Here is a 23,578-nt window from a genome sequence, read left to right as displayed (position 1 = left end):
CTAATAATGATGTATGTCTACCAAGTAAGATGTGTAGCTTGGAATGAAGGCTCGACTTCCGTATGCATTTTCTTTGCTCCACGATCGCGCGGGGACAGGGGCGCTTTAAAATAATAAAAAAAATTCTTATTTATTTTATTTATTTTTATATTATTAAATTGTGTTTTTAAAAAAATATAAAAATGTGATCACTTGTATTGCTGTCACAAGGAATGTAAACATCCCTTGTGACAGTAATAGATGGTGACAGTTACTGTTTATGGAGGGATCGGGGGTTTAAAAGACCTCCAAACCCTCCTTTGCACTTCAAAGTATTCAGATGTCCGAAAACTGCACCATTGGCAGCCGAGTAAACAGGAAGTGACGTTGTGATGTCACTTCCATGTTTAAATTCAGGAGACTGGCACAAAGCCATTTCCAATAACTCTGCTTGCTGAGCTACCTGGAATGCTTGACACTTCCCTGAATAATTCCTTGAATGATCCTGGTTGAATCTTGTTTGTCTTGAACCTTGAACTCTTTGTTTCATGAACTTCCTGACTTAATCCGTGTCTCTGCACTTCCTGTTTGCCAGATTACTGTGCTCTCTCTAGGCAATATCTCACTTTTGTCTGTCCTACTGCTGTCTGTGTCTTCTCTACCATTCATTACCAAACGTTGGCTTGTTCCTGGACTATGCTTCTGCTTAATCCCAACCTGCAACTATTTGTTGCTTACCTTTGGCTTGTTTACTGACTGCTCTTCTGCTTGACCCCTACCTGGTATATTTGTAACTGGACCCCGGCTTGCTCACCTCCCGGCTTTCTCACCTCCCAGTGCGGTGATCATGAGGACCGTGACCTGATAATAACATGCAGCAAAACCCATCTCCACCATCAGGAGCTCTGGTGAATACTATTCAGTACTTAGACCCTGCATCTCAGATTTAACCTGTGTCATCAGCTAGGATGACCTGCTTGAATACTTGTCCCACTTGTGGGTGCTGCTCCACTGCTAAATCTACTGGCATCTAAGCCTGACTCTATAGTGTAATATAAATATATATATCTATAAATGTCTACTGAATAGTATCAAAAAGTGCAAAGTGCTACATTAAATAAAATAAAATAAACACACCACAAAGGTGATAGAATCCAAATAAATGAAAATCAAGTGAACAAAGGTAAGTAACTAAAAACAGTCTCTTAGAAAATTACTATTTTGATAAAGTGCAGAAAAAATGCAAAAAATAAATAAATAAATAAATAAAAAAAAAAAGTAAACGCACTACAGAGTCAATTGAAATCCCCCACAGAAACACAACTGCTTCAATTGAGTGCAAAGCCAAAAAACAGTGAATTGATCATAAAGTGCCAAGTGCGTCTTATAAATGTGCAAATAAGTAAACACTCTCCAGAGGTGATATAAGTGAACCACCCTAATAATAAACAAATGATATACAAGAAAATAAGAGAGTATACCTAGACCAAAAAAAGGGTACCCTCTCCTGATCACATAGGAATAAACTTTAGAATAAACAAAAAAAAAAAAAAAATATATATATATATATATATATATATATATATATATATATATATATATATATATATATATATATATATATATATATATATATATATATATATATAATAGTAAACGCACTACAGAGCCAGCTGCAACATATGTTATATCAGAATGAATCCGGCCTCTATAGATTAAATATACATATTGAAATCCATCAAAAATAAAAAGATATAAATATTCAAGTCCATAAATAAACAACAGTCTCCTTTAAATGCAAGTGCTTTGTGCAAATTCAACTGAGGTGCGAATCTCCCAGTGCTTAATCCCGCTGTGATCACACTTTAGTGGGCAGTGGCCCCTTACCTATAGCAAGGAGGGATTCGCATAGAGGTATATAGATTTCTTTATATGTCTTCTCTCCTGGTAAATTCGGTCACCTTCTCCTTTGAATTTTATTCTTATTGCTCCAGAGGACCCAATGGATTAATAGAGAGGGAATACCATAGTGTAGTATCTCACAGATAGCATTTATTAAAAATTTACATACACAGGGTACTCACACATTAATAGATAGAAAAAAGCCTTTTTCTAGCAATCAGCAGCAAGTGCATCCACAGTCAGCTTCCTTCCCGTCCCTACGCGTGACATCACACCACGTGACTTCATCAATCCCCTGATTGCATTTTTTCTGCACTTTATCAAAATAGTAATTTTCTAAGAGACTGTTTTTAGTTACTTACCTTTGTTCACTTGATTTTCATTTATTTGGATTCTATCACCTTTGTGGTGTGTTTATTTTATTTTATTTAATGTAGCACTTTGCACTTTTTGATACTATTCAGTAGACATTTATAGATATATATTTTTATATTACACTATTGATTTATGTAATTAGGCATTATACTTATCACCCTCGGAGGGTTATTTAATATAGGGACAGCGCAATAGCAACATATCTTTAGTTTCATATTAAGTGGATACGGTGTGATCCATTCCGGTAGTAGCAGCAGCCCCTGACATTTGATAGATCACCAGTGGTAGCGCAGGAATAAAACACTATCATTTAAGCCTGACTCTAGACCTTGACAGAAGCCTACATGCTCATTGCACCAACATACCCCTTTGATAAGGGTCTGGTATGGATTTGGAGGAAAATCCAATGCCTTTTTTTCCTTGCACAGCACAATTGGTTGGTATGGTGTAGCATAAAAAGCAATGTCCATGTGGTCGCCAGAATCCTAGCACCTAAACATAATTGGTCGCTAAGACGCAGGCAAGTGGCCCATATAATGTATTCAGTTGCTAGAAAACAGATAGCCACATGCATCCTAGCAATCAAAGACACATTTGCAGCAGGTACAGCAAGAATGGCAGTAGTAATACCACAATAAATTAATTTCAGCTTCAGCAGGAGATTTGTTTCAGAGCATCCATTCCACAAACAGCAAACACCCACTACCTTTAATGCCTCTTCTGTGTAATGTCAATGCAGATGAGCTACAGAGTTCCCATTATAGAGCTTAATGGGTTGAGAGCACCAGCACATTAAAGCATAAGACTTAGAACTGCTTAGAGCACTCTTTGCATTTACTGCAAAGGAGATAAACAAAAAGGAGATCCCCAGTCTCCTGCCAATTGCTGTCCAAATAAATTACTGAACTCCAAAGCTTAAAGGCAAAAAGGATACCCAGGGATGTTGAGGGGGGTAGTGGTGAAGGAGGATTCAACTTTGAAGTAATTTACAAGGGATCTGATTTCTTTCCAGGTGCACAACCACTTGTTTTCCAGGTGATCAGACACAGCCATGAGCCTATTTTAAGAAATGTATGGACCTGCTGAGTTACATAACAACCCCAGGATTTCTCCATATAAGAGACAACAGGTGTCTATTCCAGCATCACAAGCAGGTACTTCTAGGATAACAGAATTTTCGTACTTACCATAAAATCTGTTTCTACCATAAAATCTGTTACTTACTATAAAATCTGTTAATCTGTTTCATTAAGAGATTATTAAGGATCACATATAATTGGGTTATACTGATGCCTTTGGAAGGAATTGGACACTGGCAAACAGAAAAATATATTAGTCAGTCAGATACTACACCTTATTCTCCCATCATGTTTTATTAGAAAAGTGATATAAAAGTGATATAAAAGTAAAACAGAGGGGTGGGACCTGTGTCCCTTAATGAACTCCAAGAAACAGATTTCATGTTAAAATTAAAGAACAAAAATCCTGTTTTCTTTATCATTCATTAAGGGACACAGAATCAGAAGCAGTCAAACTGAGGACTGGGCAAGGTCAAAGAGATTTCCAGTAGTGGTGCGTTCATAAGGGTGCACGGGTTCCACCCCCTCTTTCCTGCCACCCCCCCCCCCCCCCCCCAGCACAAATAGATAGATTCATGCATTGCATGAATCTATCTATAGCCACCGCTGCCACCCCCTATTCAGGCGTTTGGACCCTTTTCGGGCACAGGGCGCCTGAATTACATCGGCTGGGGGTGGTTTTGAAGCACCTGATTAGAGCCATAGGCTCTAATAGGTGTCAAAAATGCTGAGTGCTCGCAAGAAATATTCATTCGCTTTTCTAACACTAAACCGCCTCTCCACCAATCAGGTGCTAGGCGTCCAATCATAGCAGAGGACGGGAAGAGAGGATGGGAGAAGACATCAAGGAGCTGTCCCACCAATATAGGTAAGTGCAGACGGCGGGCCATTGGTGTGGGGCACACTGGCAGCATTTGATGTGGCACAGTAGCTGTGTTTGATGGGGCACAGTGGGAGCAATTGATGGGCACAGTGGTGGCAATTGATGGGCACAGTCAGAGCAATTGATGGGCACAGTGGGAGCAATTTATGGGCAGAGTGGCTGTGTTTGATGGGCACAATGGCTGCATTTAATGGGGCACAGTGGCTGCATCTGATGGGACAGTGGCTGCGTTTGATGGGACAGTGGCAGCAATTGATGGGCACAGTGGCTGCAATTGATGGGCACAGTGGCTGCAATTGATGGGCACAGTGGCTGCAATTGATGGGCACAGTGGCTACATTTGATGGCACAATGGCTGCATTTGATTGGCACAGTGGCTACGATTGATGGCACAGTGGCTGTGATTGATGGGGTTTTTTTCAGACTTTTTCAGTTGGTTTGTGCCCCCCCTCCCAAAAAAAAATTTAAGCACCAGCCGACACTGCAAGCAACATGGAAATTATACCATTCATAGCCTAGAAAGAATGAAGCCTGAATGGCAGGCTAGATGAAGAAGGGCTACTTAAATGGGAAGGGCATGATTAAGGATATACGCAAAAACTGAAACTTCAAGCTACAGATCATGTCAGCAAACACCTCAAAGAGGAAAATCTATACCTAAGAATTATGGGTCTCAAACAATGAAGGTCCAAGGAACAGTAAACCAAAAAAAGATAGGTGGGACAGTACAACACCTGAGAGTGGGAGAAAGACCAAATAGCAATAAGGACAATGGAAATATTAGATCACGTGTCCAATAGCAAAATTATATTTTAGTCAACTGTAGAAAGAGGCATAAGCCTAAAATGTTCAATCCTTGACCTCAGGTAAAGGACGTTTGGAAAGAGAAGTGATGACTAGACAAAGGTCAAATAAAGAGCTGCTAAGGCTCAATAAGAAAAAGCTAACCCTAATTACAGGGAGAAGAAAGATGCTATCCAAGGAAGCTTAATTTTTAGTGCAGCACTTTTTCATTTCACTCCCAAAGGCTTTATCACATCTAAAGTGATTCAGACCCTGCCACTTTCCTCATTAGAACCCTACAAGTGCTGCATCTGATCAGGATTGCAAAAATCACTTCTACTCGCATTCACTTCACACATGGACACTATTTTTTCAGAATAACAAAAGGTAGGAATCTGCAACAAAGTTTAGCAAAATCCTTGCAATGTACATAAATCATCAAGAGCCTATTCAACAAAATGTAGGCACGCCACAACTGCATGTAGGGTCTAAGGGGTTAAAACAGAAGGCCATGCAATGCCTCCTCGCCACGACAAATAAATGCCTTCTGAAAGCAGATCACTCTTCAAAGAGCAACGCTAGTGTAAACTAGCCCCAATTGCTTTATATTAGAATCAAAGATAGTGGCAGGGCTAGTAAGATCTCCGATAGATATGGGCCCAGAACAGTCATAAATATAATCTACCCTAGTTTGCATTGGTGTGCTTTTGAAAGTCTGTAAACATAATCTTAATTTAATATACAAGACTGACACAGCCCGAAGTGGGTATAATAGGAAGGTTATACCCGGTGCCGATCTCAAGCACAAACAGCAGAGCTACAGAAGCTGTTAAAATAATCCTATGTAAACAGGGGTCCCAGCATCCAAAATACAAGTATCACGTCTTTTTAAAGATATTGGTGATTTGCTCTCTGAAACACTAGGGGAGTATGGGACAAGGCTACAGACTTTACATTATTCAAATTATATTTAAAATATTAAGTTTATAAAAAATGTTTTACACTGTAGCTTTGTATGTTTTTTCTCACTATTATTGCTATCACAAGGAATGAAAAATATCCCTTGCATTTACAGTGACAGATTCTCTTTACTGAGACATCTAGGCCCAGATCTCTCCTCTGCGCGTGCGAAACATTGTACCCAAACAAAATGTACGTCCTTTTCTTTCCCACAAATAGAGCTTTCTTTTGGTGGTATTTGATCACCTCTACTTTTTTTTTTTTTTTTTTTGCACTATAAACAAAAAAAAGAGCGACAATTTAAAAAAAACACTTTTTTTTTTACTTTTTGCTATAATAAATATCCCAAATTAAAAATAACAAACAAATTTCTTCATCAGTTCAGGCCAATATGTATTCTTCTACATATTTTTAGTAAAAAAATTGCAATAAGCGTATATTGATTGGTTTGCACAAAAGTTATAGCGTATATGCATTTTCTCTTTACTAGGCAGGCTATAAGAGATATTTATTGGAACTGTGACATTGCGGCAGGCACTTTTGACACTTTTTTAGGACCATTGACATTTAGCTAATGTAATGTAAAAATAGCCACTGATTACTGTATAAATGTCACTGGCAGGGAAGGGGTTAACACTAAGAGGCGATCAAGGGGTTAAGTGTGTTTCTAACTGTGAGAGGATGTGACTGACTAGAGGAGGAGCCAGATCATTGTTCCTACTTAGTAGGAACACACGATCTGTTTCTCCTCCCCTGTCAGGACAGGGATTTGTGTGTTTACACACACAAATCCTCGGTCTGGCTCTCGCGCCTGCTATGGCTCTTAAAGGAGCTGCTGTATATATACGAAAATCAATACACACCTCAAATTTCACCACCTAAGTGTGTCAACACTGCGCCAGCACCCACCCTCCCCCAGCTTCCACTTATATATATATATATATATCACTAAATAAATCAAAAAGTAAATATAAATCAACAACTACACTTTGTCAAATCAATATCACCTTGTGGCGCTTAATTAGTGCAAACCCCCCTATATACCCTTGCAAAGATATATAAACACTTCTCTGTAAAGTGAATGCAAGAGGCTACCTAGCCCTTGTTACACTTATCTGTAAAATGTGTATAAATGACACTCTAATTCACCAAAAAATATATAAATAGAACGTCTATACAAATACATATATATATATATATATATATATATATATATATAAACACATATATACACTTCCTTTGAAATGTTAGTGAACAACACAACGAATGTAATTATCCCTAAACCACAAAGTGTGAATGTGTATAAATAATTAAATGCAAAAAAAATAAAAAAAAATAAAAATTAAATGCAAAAAAAGAAGAAAAAGAGTCCTGAAAAGTGTCCAAAAAAGACTATTATTAATATAAACAGGACCATTAAATCCTTTCCATGTGCAGTTTCTTGTCAGTGTCCATAAGATGATAAAACCTTCACCACACCAGCCATGACAGTGACCCCCCCTTGATGGAGCACTCACCAACTAAAGCGCCTAGCACTCTCGCGCCAGGCTCAACAGGCGTTTTGAATCACTTAAGGGCCGGTTCACACTGCAGGCGAGGCGAGGCGACTCCGACTTGCCTCGCCGCGACCTGCCGCGACCTCAGCGGCAACTTGCAGATGACTTCTGTATAGAAGTCAATGCAAGTCGCCACGAGGTTGCCCAAAAGTAGTACAGGAACCTTTTTTCTGAGTCCGAGCGACTCGAGTCGCTCCTCTCAGAACGGTTCCATTGTACAGAACGGGGGCGACTTGCGAGAGCGAGGCGAGGCGAGTCGTGTCGCCTCGCATCGCCCGCAGTGTGAACCGGCTCTAAATGAGGACCGTAGATGTTCAGTACTCAGCACTCAGCAAGTATTTTTCCTCTTTTCAGGCTCCAGTAAGGCTATCCCTCAAAATCCCTCAAAGAGAAAAAGAGAGGCCTCCCATAGTGCAACACTATAAAATATCTTTAATAGCAAACTTTTAAAAGCCACTCAATAATGCACTCACATGAACAGAACTTGAAAAAAGCACTTCAAAATCACTACAATCCTTCACACCAGCGTACTTTACTCCAAGGCATTGGTGGTCACAGTGGATACTGGTCAAATTAGCAGTGTCAATACTGTCTCTCACCCCTCCTTCTGCTGTATGGTACCCCACAGCGAAGTTCTCAGTTTGAGCCCAGCGTCACACTCTCTCCAGTTCTATTCCTCGTGTTACACACACACTTCCGCCTTGGTTGCCGTGTTCAATCAATCAAAGATAGTTGCCAGATAGCCACGCCCCCGACATGTTTCGTCATAGGACTTAATCATGGGATGTATATATGTATATATGTATATATACGGCAATTCGTGCAGAAGAGCCATCCTGATGCTATATATGTACAGGAGCCAGTCGGGAAGTGGTTAAGCATCTGATTAAACCAAGATTGGTTTGATTAGATGCTTTCACAAGCTAGTAACAGCTTGTTTACATCTGAGCAAAACCAGAAGTGGCAAAATCTTTGCAGCGGGGTGGAGGGGACCCCACATGTAAGTGATCCTTACATTACAGAAAATCACCGGCTGAAAAAAAAAATACCAGGGTGATGATTACAGCTATAGCCATGGCCCCGGTATAACCACTTCAACTTGAGAAACAAAGGAAAGAGGGCCAAAATGGGCTGGGGAATACCAACCCGGGGACTTTTACCGGTATCAAATAAGCGATTAAGTATCAATTGCTAAAAATAATTGTATTTATTACAATATACATTAATAGTACAAAAAACACTATACAACCATAAAATATGATTATACAAGGTACAGTGTGGGGTACCCACAGAATTACCCCAATTTTTTACATAAAAACACAGAAGCTGAGCTGCGATTTTTTCTACATGTTTCGCTCAGAGTTCGAGCTTCTTCAGGAAATAATGCAGCTGGTAATCATAGCTTAAATAAAATACAAAACAAAGTATATTTAGTTCTTGGAAATTATTTCAAAAATGTATATTACATCTAGTCCAAAGTGTTATACATTATATCATGATTATAGTTTTTAATATAGTCAGTAAATAATAATTGATATATCACATAAATCAGAGTAACCATAGGAATATCATATGAGTTATCTCACCAATGGGCCAGGATTGAAAAAATGCCTTGGTTTCATTACAAAATGAAACATGTATTGTTATCAAGCCCTCAGATAAAGGAGGCAACCTGGTTGTTATGGACAGTGCTCAATATGAATCAATGGTTGAGAGGTTACTACAGAACAAAGAATGGTACAGAAAAATTCCCGAAAGCCATGTGAGCTATACTATTGCCCAGTACAGGAAACTCATTAGTTCAGCTTACCATCAGCTTACCATCACTACCATCACTAATTAACAAACAAACCTGGCATTATCTTAATGTTGAAAATCCAAAAAACCCCACGCTATACGCGCTGCCCAAAATCCATGAATACGCCTCTGATCCCCCCGGCCGTCCGATAGTATCAGGCAGAGGTTGTCTTACCAAACAAGCAAGTGCCCTAGTGGACAACTTTCTCCGTCCCTATGTTGAAGGCCTTACTTTTCATTTACAAGATACTAGAGATCTTTTGCGAATACTAGATGGAATGTGCATTCCTGAAAATGCCTGGCTCGTCACCCTCGATGTGGAAGCCCTCTACAACTCTATAGCCCATGATTTGGGTGTCCGAGTTGTGGAGGGCTTCCTTTCCGAGGCCGGTGAAGCTCGAGTTGGCTACAACCAATTTGTTTTGCAGTTACAGTACTTCATTTTATCTTGACTAATAATATCTTTTTGTTTGGGCGCTCCCATTTCCTTCAGGTGCAGGGTGTGGCTATGGGGACCAAATGTACCCCCTCTTATGCCAACCTCTACCTGGGAGGATGGGAGCATCACATTTTCCATCGGGATGATCTTTCTCCATTCTTCGATCTCATTCCAGTTTGGAGAAGGTACATAGATGATATCTTCTTCATCTGGACTGGGACCGAGGATGGATTAACTACTTTCATTGATTTATTGAAGGTAAATACATACAACCTTAAATTTACCATGGAAAAAAAGTCTTACTTGTCTAACTTTTCTTGCTATTCAAATTGTTGTCAATTCAGAGGGCGAATTTGGATCCACTTCATTTAGAAAACCCTTAGCAGCTAATACGGTGTTGCATGCATCTAGTTCGCATCCTGCACCATTGATTGCCAGCATTCCATATGGGCAATATCTCCGTCTAAGGAGAAATTGCAGTAAGGAAGTTGACTTTGAGCTTGAAGCAAAAAAATTACAAACACGCCTGCGCCACCGTGGATATAGCAATAAACGCCTAAGGAGATCCTATCTAAGGGCAAAAAAACAAAATAGGTCTGTCCTTATAGATAGTCAAAGACCCCCGAAAATAAAAGAAGGTGTTAGATTAATAACACGTTTTTGTGGCCAGCACTTTCAAGTGCGCAATGTTTTTAACAAATACTGGTACCTTCTAAAGGGGGACCCAAAGGTATCCAAACATGTAAAAGAATACCCAGAATCACAATCTCTGAAGGATACCCTGGTTAGAAGTAACTATACTTCTCGAACCTACCCAATTACTAAACAACAGCGGGGTTCAAGACCGTGTCATAAATGCAATTTTGCAGACATATTTTCTCTTCTGACTCAATTTTGCTACCAAACAAACGTATTTATAGACCTAAATTTTCGGTAACATGCCAATCGATGGGAATTGTCTACATTATGATTTGTCAATGTAATGCCTACTATGTGGGTAAAACCAAACGTCCATTTTTTCACCTTATCAGGGACCACATGTCACTGGTGCAGGCTAAAAAAATGGAAACTCCCATTAGTCGCCATTTTGGACTTTTTCATAACTTTGATGATCAAATGCATTTTTTCGCATTGGAACACATGGCACCAGGAGACAGAGGAGGTGATTATAATCAAATTCTGCTACAGCAAGAAGCTCGCTGGATCTTTGATCTTAAAGCAACTGAGTCGCCTGGCTTGAACGAAGCCTTTAGTTTTAAGCCATTCTTGTAAACCATTAATGATAATATAATTTTTTTTTTCACCATAGTCGCCAGAATTCCCCTTCTGGTTTATTTCCCAATCTAGTATTACAACTTCTGAAACCTTTTTTTTGTCCATTTACTAATTTTTGGCCATACATGAAAAAATATGACGCTTCCCCTTTAACTAAACGGTCTGTACGGGCGCCCCGGGGACATTACTGTTCTGGTCCTGCTAATCAATCAGGCATTATGACCAGTATGTCCCCAATTGTTTTGGGAAATTAGCTCTTTAATATATGCTCATCATTTTCTGTTATTAATATACTCAGCATGCACATGTGCTCCATCTGTTTTTTCTTTAATACACAGACATTCAGAGCTTTAAATATGGCCGTGCAGGTATGGTAGATGCTATTGGTGTCATCTGTTACCTGTTGGCTGCCCTGCAGGGAACCCCCCAGACATTTAGGTAATATATGGGCATTGAGAGATTCAATGATGGCCACGACGCAGCCGCTGACGCGTCCAGCGTTGTTCGCGCATGCGCAGTATTGAAACTGCGTTCAAATAGACATACAGAGAACCCCTTCCCTTCCCCAGCAGGGAACCCTCTAGATAAATGTGTAATATATGGGCATTGAGAGATTCAAAGATGGCCGTGACGCAACTGCTGACGCGGCCAGCATCGTTCGCGCATGCGCAGTATTGAATACTGCCCTCTATTAGACACATAGAGAGCCTTCCCCTTTCTCTATTCTGCCCGAAGCTCGGCGGCGACGTCAGACGCCGCCGAGCTGGAGAGTGCTTATAATCCCATCTAACTGTCAGTTGCCTGTTGGCAATTGACGGGAGAGGAACGTTGGAATCTGACCCTAGTGAACTTTTTAATTCAACCAAAATGAAAGGTATGCCCATTTTCACAGTTTTGCTGTTACACCTCTAATAGTATCAGAGGCGTATGTTCCCTGTTACTTTCTACTCAATAGAACTTTCTGTTTTGGCCACTGTATATTTGGCTGACCTATCTTACTTTATTGGTCTATTTCAGATGCTTCTGAAACACGCTTTGGCTTAAGCTGTTTTGATTTTCTGACAGCACTCCCATTCATTATTTCACTGCTTCAGTGGTTAATCATGAAATAACATATATTCATATTGATTCAACTATTCAGGTAATATTGGGTTTTTACCTGCATACTTACCTCGATATTCATTTTTTCTCCATATTTTGGCTATACCTTTTCGTTTTGTCTCCCTCTTTACCTTATCTGAATATTAACAAACAAATGCCAAATATAAAATATGTTTTTCTCTGCAGACCAACATTTTGGTGAAGCGTCGTTGTGATTGGCCATTTGTGTATTGAATATACACTTTATTTAAATTTTATAAATCATATTTGGTGAATATACTACCAACCCTGGGGAATCCTGGCCCATTGGTGAGATAACTCATATGATATTCCTATAGTTACTCTGATTTATGTGATATATCAATTATTATTTACTGACTATATTAACAACTATAAGTCATGATATAATGTATAACACTTTGGACTAGATGTAATATCAATTTTTGAAATAATTTTCAAGAACTAAATATACTTTGTTTTGTATTTTATTTTTAGCTATGATTAGCAGCTGCGTTATTTCCTGAAGAAGCTCGAACTCTGAGCGAAACATGTAGAAAATCGCAGCTCAGCTTCTTTGTTTTTATGTAAAAAATTGGGGTAATTCTGTGGGTATCCCACACTGTACCTTGTATAATCATATTTTATGGTTGTATAGTATTTTTTGTACTATTGATGTATATTGTAATAAATACAATTCTTTTTAGCAATTGATACTTAAAGGGGTTGTAAAGGTAAATGTTTTTTCACTTTAATGCATTCTATGCATTAAGGTGAAAAAACATCTGACAGTGCCTGCGCCCCCAGCCCCCCCCCCCCGTTTTACTTAGCTCACCCCTCAAAAGTCCCGCGCTCGTCCCCGACTTCCTCTTCACCACTCAGCCTGGCCGCTGATTGGCTGGAGTGGATGGATGGAAAGCAGTGCAGCCATTGGCTCGCGCTGCTGTCAATCCCATCCACTGACACGGAGCGCCGGGGGCGGGGCCGTGTGATACAGCGAGCCGCTATAGCCGCCGGCTGTATCACAGGAGCGCGCCCGCAGGTGCTTCTCACCATGCGAGGGAGCTCACATGTACATGAGAAGCACCTGCGGGAGGAAGCAGAGACAGCCGCTGAGGGCCCCCAGAAGAGCAGATTCGGGGCCACTCTATGCAAAACAAGTTGCACAGTGGAGGTAAGTTGTTATTATTATTTTTTTTTTATTTTTTTAACTTTACAATCCCTTTAATCGCTGATTTGATACCGGTAAAAGTCCTGGGGTTGGTATTGCCCAGCCCATTTTGGCCCTCTTTCCTTTGTTTCTATTTGTAATTTTGGGACGTGGTATCCCTTTTTTTTTCAATCCCTTCATCTTAATTCGGAATTCACTTCAACTTGAGGGCGTATGGGTATGTCCTATGGGCAGGAAGTGGTTAAATAGCATTTTTAGACCCAAATGTAATGGAAATAAAAAACACAAGTTTGGGTTTTAATAAAAAAAATAATAAACCACAGATGAAACAGCAGTGTGAACATGGCCAGTAGCAGGACAATTTTTAATAGCAATTTTAGGCCAAAAATAGGGGTTTTACTAAAAGAATGAAGAGATTGCAAATAACACAGCATGTAAAATTGGCAAACAGGACAATTTTAAAAATGAATTTTAGGCCCAAATTTGCTGGGATCAAAAACACAGGGGTTTACTACACAAAATAAGAGATTGAAAATTGCACACCAGTGTAAAATTGACAAGTATTAAGATTATTTTAAATAACATTTCTAAGCCCAAATTTACTAAAGCCAAAGAGCACAGGCTTCAGCAGCATAAAATTTGCCAGCAGCAGTTCAGGTTGTAAAAGCCATTTTATGCCTAAATTTAATAGAACCAAAAAACACAGTTTTGGGTTTTACTACACTTTTTTATTTTAATAAAAACACAAAAATGAAGAGACAAAGGGGATACAGCATTTCAAATTGGCAAATATCAAGACAATTTTAAATAGTAAACTTAGGCCCAGATTTACTAGAAACATAAAAATAGGTCTGGATTTTAATTAAGAGACCACAGGTGACACAGATGGGTTAGCTCAGGGCATTTTTGCTATAGACAAAGAGTATAGGTAGGGGTTTGATCACAATAATTAACAGACTTCAGAGAATACAGTAGTATTAAACTGACCAGAAGCAGGAATAATAGGCTGAACTGGTGTATGCCTACATTTTATTGTATTTATATTTATAGAGGAGTGTGTTAAATGTGAGTGGCCTAGCAGCACTAAGGTTGTTAGTTTGAATTCCAACCATGGCACTATCTGCCTGGAGTTTGCATGTTCTCCCTGTGCCTGGGTAATCTCTGGGTACTCTGGTTTCTTCCCACACTCCAAAAGACATGCTGGTAGGTTAATTGGCTCCTGTCCAAATTGGTCCTAGTATGTGTATGTAGGGACCTTAGATCGTAAGCTCCTTGAGGGTAGGGGCTGATGTGAATGCACAATACTGTATATGTGTAAAGTGCTGTGTAAATTGCCAGTATTATATAATAACCTATAATAAAATAAATAAGTACTATGAGGTCAAAATATGCAGTAGTGTGCCATGAACAAAAGGCAATTTCAAGTATAGAAAATCAGTAACAAGTGAATACAGGCATACCCCACTTTTAAAGAGGAAGTAAACTCTCCCACTCTGATGCTTCTCTTCATTTAGTCCATTATAATAAGTAATTATCAGACTATAGCCACTGTAATCCAGACCAAATCGCATATTACTTACTGTTTAAAGAAACTTTAAAAAAACTTGTTTCCAGGGGTTAGGCAGCGCCATCTTAAGTTTTGTTTTCTGAGTCCACAGTGGAGTGTATTTCCTCCTTTACATTGAGCACTTTGTGTACTGTTAGCCAAGCCTCCTTCTCAATCCAACGTTTCTATGGCAACCCTGCTTCCCTGTTCATAGCTGACTTGTTTTATTTCATAGTATTTACTTGTGCCGATGTCTAATGTTTCCCTTTGTCAGTCGTATCAGCTTCAGCTGATAAGACTGCAGTAATGGCCATGTTTACATTGTATGTCATGTCACATGGTCACATTCTGAAGTCTCCCGGGAGTTAAGTGTTGTGCGTAGGAAGTCCTGATAACAGATAGATAAGACATAGAGAGTATGCCGTAAATCAGGGGAGAGCTGGGCATGCTCGGTGACTATATTCTAAAGAACAAAAAGGATTACAACAATACTAAGCAAGTAAGGAGATATCTACAAGCAGTGTGTTCACTAGGGTTTTTTATGCTGATTTACATGGGATAAAGTTGTGGGGGAGGGTTTACAGCAACAGGGTTTATTTACTAAAGCTGGAAAGTGCAAAATCAGGCTCACTTCTGCATAGAAACCAATGAGCTTCTAATCTCAGCTTGTTCATTTAAACTTTGGTAATAAAACCTGGAAGCTCATTGGTTTCTATGTAGAAGTGAGCCTGATTTTGCACTTTCCAGCTTTAGTAAATAAACCCCATTGTGCACTTAAAAGTGGGGTATGCCTGTACTGAACTTTAAGCACCCTAAACCTAAAAACCACCCCATCAACATGAAAAAAAATATCAAGAAATGAAAACCCCAAAATACCACTCCTAATCAAAAGCCCACTTTTTTTTAAAAGGGAAGCCTTGCAGGAAAAATAAAAACTGCACCCTGGAAGCAAAAGCCTTTGTTTTAGAATGTTTTAAAATGCCCAAAAAATAAGAACAAAAATGGTAGAAATAGGATTTATTGCTCAAAGAGCAGAATTTTAGGTATTGAAGGTATAATCAGACATTGTGGCGCACACTTGCAGCAATAGCTGCAGTCAACAGCTCACCTCTCAGCTTTTCTCTCAGCCCTGATCGGTGTGTACAACAGGAAATAGAGAGCCGAGTGACAACTGCTGCTATTGTTTACATTTGTGATGTACTGTGATTGGTCACAGTATAGAGCACTCTGTACCTTTTGTCTTCGTTGTTCAATGATAGCATGATCACAGGACTGTGCACAAGCATGCATGCGCACAGGCTTAGTTTCAGAAGGACGTACTGGTACAACCTCCAAAACACACCAGGGCAATGGACCATCTGTTTTTATACAATTGCTGGTATTGAAGAGGTCACTCTTGCAAAGGGTTATTGTCTGATATGTAAGTTGTCCTTCGCAGCACAAATGTAAAATCTCTGAAGTGATTGTTATCCCCCCAGGTACAAGTTGTAGCATAGTGTTTTTGTCTTTTCAATTTCCCCTTTGTATCTTCTACAGTACCAGGTTTATCTTGCTTGTCCTGACTGCCCCACTGTCAGCTGACCACGTTTAACATGGCTGCTGAGCCATAAAATCATGATCAGTTTACGTCTCTCCTCCCCCTCCATCTCCCTGTCAGTTCCAAAGTCAGCAGTGAGAACACAATCTCCTCCAATCCATTTCACTCTCCACCCCTCCCTTCTCCTCTCCTCCCCACCCCTCCCCCCCGCTGATAGTTTGCTGTAAAAAGTTACTAACAATTACTGTCAGCCCCTCTGCAATAGGACCATGTTTTAGACAGTGTGTGTTTTTTTTTTTAATTCTGCAGCTAAATGCCTTTGTTCACATCACTGATCAGCGGTCATGTGACCAACTGGCTGATGTCAGAGGGGAAGTTCAGCCCCTCCCACTGTAGGCCGTACATTGGGGAGAGAGTGTGGTGGGCGGTCATGTGACAGTACTTAGCAGCTGAATCTAAAAAAACAAAAAACAAATTGTATAGTATATCTTCTTATTGCAGAGGGGCTGGCAGGAATTCATATTGGCCTTAACAACCCCTTTAGTAGATTCATTTTTGCCACATTCACACAACAGCCACAGCTTTGTACATTGTGAAAAAAGGCACTAAAACGAATGGGTGAATGCTGATTCATTTGCACAGAACAAATGTACATGCAGTACATGGACAAACAGCTATGCACACTATGCACATTTATTATAAATATACCCCTTAGAGCTGCAGCTCTAAGTCTACTGTACAGAGAATATTAACAAAAAGGTGGGATAATGAATATCGACCTTGGTGCAACATTTTCTCCAAAAAGGTTAATGCAAAGACTAAGACAGAAGAGAGGAAACAGTTTATTTAATTAGCTGAGCAAACCAAGATTTATTTGATCAACTGAGCAAACCAAGGTCTTATTCTGTTCAAATCTCCATTGTCATAACAATAAAAAAAAATCTAATATATTGCAGAATGTGTTATTATATTCTAACAACAGCATAAATACTATATTTTAAACATGTCACCCTGAAGAACTAGTGTACCAGCATTAAACAGCGTGGGCAGGTTTAAGACAGAACTATGGACAATGGGCAAAAGCCTTGATCGAGTCCTTGCTTGGTATATGTTGACAACTATCATTTATTAAAAAATATACTTTATACACTCTACTTGGTAAGATCTTCAAAAGGTATATCTAATGTTACTGTTTTTTTCACTGTCAGTTTTGTGCCATTTGTTAGATTTCCCTTTACTTCTTGTCCGTAGATGTACGACTTCTGTAGGAAGCGAGGAGATATCTTTCTAATATGAAGGAAATTTCCAATTGTCAGAACAGGTGCCCCTATTGGAAGTTTTCCCTTCTGTTCCTGTTTAGAAAATAAAATTACATAAGTATGTAAAACACTTAAAGCAATAAAATAGAGCTATTACACCTAATTTCTATGGGTCATGGACCCAGCCTACTCGGAATTTAATTTTTTTTTAATCTATTTTCATTTCAATTAGACTAATTTCTTTATTTTCTGAAACATTGTTCAGTAGGCATTATTCTTCAGTTATTTGTTGTTTCTGTTAAATACAGATTGGCATTTAAAAAATGTTATCCAAAACTATAATATAGCACATAAGCCCTCTCTTTCTGGCAGTGGGTATGCTATACAGCCAGAGCACATGGGAGAGGTATTTGTGTGGCTAACAAAGCCTTCCTCATCTTCCCCCTACCACGCACAGGGCAGCAAGTTGTCCAAACCAGCTGCAAGTGTGCCCTTTTGTTCATCATCCTCTACTACCAATCCCGCCATAGCCCCACAAACAAAAAAGTTAGCTGATTTATTTTTATCAGTTACTTGTTGGAAGAGAATGCATAATAATTATTGTTAGCAGAGGTTGCAACAATAGCAGAGAATGAGTTTACTTATCAGATCAGGGAGGGAGCAGAAATTGGTAGCAATGGTCCTGCAGCTGCAGCTTACTAGCAAGTAAGCCCAAGTAATGAGAGAAGAAGGGATCACAGGATGGAAAACCATAGATAGGTGTCAGGTATTTTAGAGAAGGAAGTAAGGGAGACGCTGAACCACAGCAAAAGGAGGATTTATGTTTTCTAGAGAACTGGAGGGAGCAGGCATCCAACTTTCCTGGATGGCACTGCTCTACTGGTAGAGCCCACAGCTATTCCCAGAGCTGCTCCAAATAGCTCTGTAGTCTGGACCTTTTTTAATATCTTCTGACAATGGCAGCATTGTAGTTTGTAGCCTCTGTCATTTGGGTACCACATGCATGAGGAGACATGAATCTACACCACATAGCTCAGTGGGGTCAACACCTCCATTCCAAAAGTCCAGATCTGCAAAACTGCTGGTTTTAAAGCTGATCCTATTCCAGCTGGTGGAGTGGTCTCCCATCTGCAAACTGTGCTTTACATGTGGTTATTTTCAGAAATTATACACTTAAATGTTTACTTCAAGGCTACATTATGGCTTAATCAAGCTATTTAAAATCAAAGAACTTCTTTGCTAACCTTTCAGCTAATCTAACTTTAAAAGCTGGCCAGCAGTTCTAAATATGTCAACTAACAAATAAATAAGGGATCTTAAGTGCAGCTCTCACTAGAGAAAAGTTCTTGTGTAATAAAACAAATTACATTCAATATTCTCAAACATATATAAATAATTATTTGTTCAAAATTTATATAATAATTTAAAGTATAAGTAAATCACTAAATAACAAATGTCCAACAATATTCAGCACATTCAGATTCACAATGCTCTAAGTGTCTCTCCTTTAAAGTACAAATTGCAAAGCAATTTCCTATCACTGCAAAGGTGACCAATAAAGATCTGAGTTCAGCTTAAGGCAAGTTCACAAAACATGACCAAATTTACATTTAAATGATATAAACAACCTACTACAGAAAACCTGACATTTAGAAAGGAAACAATGCCTTTTAAACTGCTGAAAAATGACAGCTCCTGAACTCTTATTTCTGTTTAGAGTTGGGTGAACAGATCGGGCCAAGCAAAAGTTCAGCCAGAACATTGCTTGTTCGACCATTCAGCAAACACCCAAGTTTGCAGGGCACTCGGCGGGATGTTCGCAAAGCTTTGCCCAATCAGTGAATAGTGAATTGCTGGTTGTTAAGGAGCAGGCCAGGATGAGTCAGGATCAGCTGTCAATGGGCTACCCCACTAACAGCTGAATAAAAAAAAAAATGTGCCGGCAATAGAAAAATGTGAAAAAGAAAATCCCAAAATGTAAAAAAAACTGGCATGGGGTTTTCCCCCAAAATCCACACCAGATCCTTATCCAAGAGAGCCCCCCTCCTCCAGCTCCTGAACCATACCAGGCTACATGTCCTCAACAAGATAGACTCCATGGAGGAAGTTAAAGTACAGAGGCAATGGTATTGTCAGAAATGTAAATGTCATCTTTATTTTCTTTAAAAAATGTCAGTTTTGCTTCAGCAGGTTCTATACACGTTACAGATGTGCCACTGCCAGCAGACTAAGCCCCCCCGCCTGGCACTATGTTTAAAGCAATTTTTCATTTTTATTGTTTCACTTTAAGCATCATTAAAATCACTGCTCCTTTAAAAACAACCTTTTTTTACATTTGTACATGTCCCCCAGGGCAGTACCCAGGCCCTCATACCCTTTTTTTATGGCCAATAACTTACATATAAGCCTTCAAAATGGTGAATTTTGATTTTCAAAATTCGGGTCCCTGATACTTCAATCCGAACTTTTGCAATGCTCAAGAGTTGTGGCGCAAACCAATCCAGGGGTGTTAGGCCCATCTCTACTTCTGTTTGTAAGCGGAATGGCCAGGGATTCTCTTCATCTATACCAAACCCTTACCATGGATGAATGTCTGCTATAGATGTTCACGGGGAATCCTCACGCTATAGAATGGCATGAGGTTCCCCCTAAAAAAAAATTTAGACCCTTACCCTAAACCCCTGAACCATAGCAGATCAAATGACGTCAACATGGAGGGGGTGCCTTATTGGTATCCATGTTAATGAGGACAGGGTCTTCTTCCCTTGCTCATTCACATGGAGAGGAGCAGTATCTGAGGGCCCCCATAGTTTTAGGGGGCTTTCAGATACCGATAAGACCCCCATCCACAACCACCAGGTCAGACCAACAAGCAGGTCACCCATTGATGAAGACCCATGTTAACCACAATCAATGGCACCTGCCAAAATAAAAAGATAACGCCGACCAATGGACATGTCTGACATCACGTTATCACCACCACCACTTTATTTACATGGTTGGGGATTCCAGGCCAATAAATAACTGGTGACAGGTCACATCACTGGTGTTGAAACTGTTGACAGGAAAGAAGCTCTAATATAGAGTAGTGGTAGAGGTACCACTTCTATACATGATGTTCAACTCCAGCTAAAGGAGCAAGTCCAGCATACTCTACCAATGAAATAAGCAATTCTTGAGCTCAACCCTAGGGACCACAATAACAGATCCTCCTTTAAATCTTCCAAAATCTTCAGAAGTAATATTACAGCTTCTTGCAGATCCACCCTTAACACTGTTTTCACTCCACCCTAAATTTGAAAGCAGCTCAACTTTTGGAATCAACCTTAAAGGGTAATTAAGTTTCTTCCCATTAATAGGGATCAGTTGCAAATAATTGCCTTATCCTCCTCCACCACTTAATCCTATAGAAGTAAAATAAATGTAATAAATCAGTTAAAAAAACATCGATCACATACACACAATCAGAATTTTGGCCCGCAAAAGACCGATGAGAGTTTTTCCTAGGCAAATGGGACCATGTGTATGCTCCATCGGACTTTTGCTGGCCAAATTCCAGCCAGCAAAAGGTTGAGAGCATGCTCTTAATTTTTCGGTCTGGAAAAGTTCCTATGCGAAAATGCGATAGTTTGTGGAAGTTCGGACGTGCAAAAAACCCACACAAAAACCCACACATGCTCAGAATCAAGTACGAGATGGAGGCTATTGGCTACTGCCTATTGTCCTGTAATTTGGTGTAATCATGTGTACGCACAACAGTTTCAGTGGAACAATCGGTTTTCCCGTCAGAAAAAAAACCTGAAGGTTTTTCCGACGGATTTCTGATGGGAAAACCGATCGTGTGTATGCGGCATTAGAGTTTTGAAATCAGAGTTAGCCTGGAAACACTGTTACCATTAGTTCCACACAGACTAGCAATTTAGGACCAACCAACATTACCTTGGAATTCACCCTACGCATTGCATCATTAGACATCGCTAGGGGCATAATTGATTCTACACTTTAGCTTGCAATGCTGTTTTACCTCACCCTCAGACCCTAGCACATCCCAGTTACGTTTATCTGATTATGACTGCTGAAGTTAACCTTAATGCCAGAACTGGGCTTGAGCTTTATTTTTGCTTAGACTTAGGCCTGAACCCTTTGTCAGAGTCTTAAGCCCCGTACACACGAGAGGACTTATGTCCGACAGACTTCCGAAGGAGTTCTGCCGGAGTTCTGCCGGAGTTCCGACAGAGTTCTGACGGACTTTTCGACTGAGCGGACTTGGCCACACACAATCACACTAAACTCCTACGGATTCGAACGTGATGACGTACGACTGGACTCGAATAAGGAAGTTCATAGCCAGTAGCCAATAGCTGCCCTAGCGTCGGTTTTAGTCCGTCGGAATAGCATACACACGAGCAAATTTTTCGAAGGGACCGGGTCCGGCGGAGCTCCGTCGGAAAAATTTGAAGCATGTTCCATATTCTAAAGTCCGTCAGACTTTGGTGAATCAAAAGTCCGTTGCAGCCCACACACGATCGAATAGTCTGACGGAATCAGTCCGTCGGACTTTGGATGTTGAAAAGTCCGCTCGTGTGTACGCAGCATTACATCCCTTACTAGTAGTCTCCCAGGCCTGATCTCACAATTGGAGCTACACATAAGCCAACTCCCTTTGTGGCAGAGGAGTCATTCCATTCCACTTTATCTTGCGTAAATATATCAAAAACACTTTTAAGAAGTAAAGATTACGTACTGATATCCAATACCCTGGATGCATTTCATAAAATATCCAACACACATCACATTGCAACCCTCCAAAGCCCCTTTACTACACTGTGGGACAAATCAGACATCCCTCCAGGCTGGGATTTATGAAATTCTGACCCCTTTCTCAGTATTAACTGTTGGTCAAATACCTCATTTCATTAGGGACAGAAAAAGAAAATTTGATTTTCAAGCATAAAAGGTAAAGCGTTTGTTAACCCCCCCCCCCCCCCCAAAAAAAAGAATATCCTGGTCCCTTAAAGCAGATTAAACAGCACAGTGCTTGTGCTGTGTAATATGCCCCTCTCTAAACTGTAAAAAAATCTCCCTGATCCTGCCACTTCCTTTATGCCCTCTCTATACTGACTACGAAAATCAGGGCTGCTGAGCCGTGACCACCGTGGTCAGTTTGCATCCTTCTGTCATCCGCAGCCCTGCTCTGCTCTCATCTCCCCCCTTCCTTCCTGCCTGTCAGTTCTATGCCTGTGTCTGTCTCTGCCCGCCCCTTCTGCCCCAGCCTCCCGCTGCTATTATTATACATTAAAAATTCTTACTGCTCTATACTAGCCCCTCGATTATAGCCTGCCATAGCACACTGTACATGTCTTTTATAGAAATGAGTGCTGTAAATACTGATTTAGCGCTGTCTTCAGGGCTGTCACGTGACTTTCGGCTGGTTTCCAGGGCTACTGCAGGAGAGTCTGAGAAGCCATGTGATCTCCCGGGCTGATGTCAGAGGGAGATCACGGCCCCTCCTGCAGTATCCATCCATCAGAGGTATACAGTGGCCCCGAGTCATGTGACCAGCCTGAAGATCCCCGTAAACCTGTATTTACAATGCTCTTTTTTTTAAAAGACAAGTACAGTGTGCTATGCCAGGCTCTAATAGAGGGTCTGGCATAGACATGGTTATATAGGTTCACAAACACTTTACAGGTGACATATGCCATCGTTCATTGTATTAATGTAGTAACACAGATTGGTGACCCCTTTCACATCCTTCATTTTTTCCTACTAGCTAGTGCTACAATAATTATTACAATAAACCAGAGTTTCCCAGTAGAAAATGCTGTAAATGATTCCTGATGCCCAAGCTTGTTCATATGGATATGTTAGTGCTTCTGGAAGTGCTTTTATATTGGCTTGTAAAGATTACATTTTTAAGTTGATGTAAGTAGTACCAT

Source organism: Lithobates pipiens, unplaced genomic scaffold, assembly GCF_037356315.1.
Source record: "Lithobates pipiens isolate NorthernLeopardFrog02 unplaced genomic scaffold, aLitPip1_a1.2 Scaffold_18, whole genome shotgun sequence".
Taxonomy (NCBI): Eukaryota; Metazoa; Chordata; class Amphibia; order Anura; family Ranidae; genus Lithobates; species Lithobates pipiens.
The sequence above is the reverse complement of the archived record's forward strand: the minus strand, read 5'-3'. Positions refer to the sequence as shown.